The sequence below is a fragment of the Hyaena hyaena genome, unplaced genomic scaffold, assembly GCF_003009895.1.
Source record: "Hyaena hyaena isolate Hyena2069 unplaced genomic scaffold, ASM300989v1 scaffold_20, whole genome shotgun sequence".
Classification (NCBI taxonomy): Eukaryota; Metazoa; Chordata; class Mammalia; order Carnivora; family Hyaenidae; genus Hyaena; species Hyaena hyaena.
The window spans coordinates 6,655,837-6,657,963 of NW_024080652.1; positions in this window are offsets into that span (position 1 = coordinate 6,655,837).

A 2,127-nucleotide genomic window follows, 5' to 3' on the forward strand; every position below is an offset into this window, starting at 1 on the left:
TGAGGTGGTATCTCAGTGTGGTTTTGATTTGTATTTCCCTGATGAGGAGGGATGCTGAGCATCGTTTCATGTGTCTGTTGGCCATCTGGATGTCCTCTTTGGAGAAGTGTCTGTTCATATCTTCTGCCCATTTCTTCACTGGGTTGTTTGTTTCTCGGGTGTGGAGTTTGGTGAGTTCCTTATAGATTTTGGATACTAGCCCTTTATCTGATATGTCATTGGCAACTATCTTTTCCCATTCTGTTGGTTGCCTATTAGTTTTATGGATTGTTTCCTTTGCCGTGCAGAACTTTTAATCTGGATGAGGTCCCAATAGTTCATTTTTGCTCTTGATTCCCTTGCCTTTGGGAATGTGTCAAGTAAGAAATTGCTGCATTTGAATTCTTATAAGAAAGACTTTTTCCTATGATTATGGTACCTGAAAGTTCCCAGGTCTGTGTTAGGCAAGAGCAGGTGCTTGAGGAAAATTTTTATGTGTGGCTTCTTCCTTCCTTGAATGTCCCACATTCCTCATGCTGTTCAGGGACTTTCTCTTCCTCTGCCTTCCCTCTTCTTTTCCTGTTTTGATATTATAATTTGTGATTCATGCCACTTACCTCACCTTGGTTTCTCCCATTTTTTTCTGGAGCTCTTTTGTAATGAGCTGGCACTTCCTGAGATGACAAGCATGCTTCTCTTTTAAGAACTATGGATGCCTGATGACCTTACTCTGGCAGGAAGTTCAGAAGATTCCCTCTGGAAATGAGCCTTATGCCCATCCACCCACCTCCCTTTTTTTTTGGCCACAGAAGGCTAGGGATGATGCTAGTATTAGTGCCTTAGGGCTGCTATAGCAAATTACCATAAGTTGTTGGCTTAAAATGACATAAATTTTACTCAAGTGGCAAAGTCAATAGGGAATGGATCATCCCTGGTGAAAACCAAATGTAACCATCGTCCCCTTTGCCAGTAATTGGTATAGAGGTGGATGTATGATGCAGTTCTAGCCAATGAGACATAAAGAGAAATCTTCTAGGGGCTTCTAGGAAACATTTTCCTCCATGACAAGAGGGATGTGTGTAAAGAGAGAATTCCTTTTATTGCCACCTTCTTTTCCTATGTTTTCCCATATTTATGTAAAGATGTGATGCTCAGAGCTGCAGCAGCCATTTTGCAGCCATGAGAGGAGGTACTCTGAGGATGACAGAGTTGAAAGATTAAGGGAGCTTTGTCATGAATGACTGCGTTGTACCAATCCTGGCACTACATACTTCCAGAATCCTTTTTATGGGAGATAATTAAATGTCTTTGTTACTATTATTTGTCTATTACTTGAATCCAGACACATCCTTTCCAATATAATTGATATTCTGTGTCTCTTCACATTTCCACATATCCTTGAAATGAACTACCATTACCTAGGGCGAGCTAAGCATATCTCTGTTCATTGCAATTTGTAAGAAACTACCCCCTTTCTCTTTGTGTGCTGGGGACCATGTATGAAGAAGATTCACGTCCTCTCATAGTATTGAAAGAGAGAGGCTCTGTGTGCCCACGTCTACTGATCTTGCCTCCCTTTTCTTTTAGGAGAATAAAAGGGGAGCACCCCTTCCCTACTCCAAGTTCATTTCTTATCAATAGATTGACTTGATTTTTCTGCTCTGGAGTGGGCAGGCCAGTCAGAGTCAGAATGACTGGTTTAGGGGTGAGCATGTGCCTGATTCAGACCAATGAGAGTATATTTATTTTGGGATTACTAACTATGAGGATGTAAGTTTTGAACTGCTGCTGGCTACCTTGCACTGTCAGGGGGAAAATATTGGTGAGTGAAGCCAACATGGTTACTAGAGCCAGAGAATTCCTTTTTCTGTTTACACCCATTTATATTGGATTTTTCTTATTTGTGAAAGAAAGAGGCCTCTCTGGAAAGTAATGTCATTTTTCTCTTCTCTTTCTACTAGGAACCCCTATTCTTTCTCCCTACTAGATTATATTAGTGTTTCAGGGTTGAGGAAAATATATTACATCAAAGGGGTTTGCAGTCTTGACCCAACATTTCACCCTTTGGTTTGTTGAGGATAATTTTGTCTCTGGCCACAGCTACCCTACTTTTCCTTATAAAGGATTCTTTGGCTATGACAGCTTAAA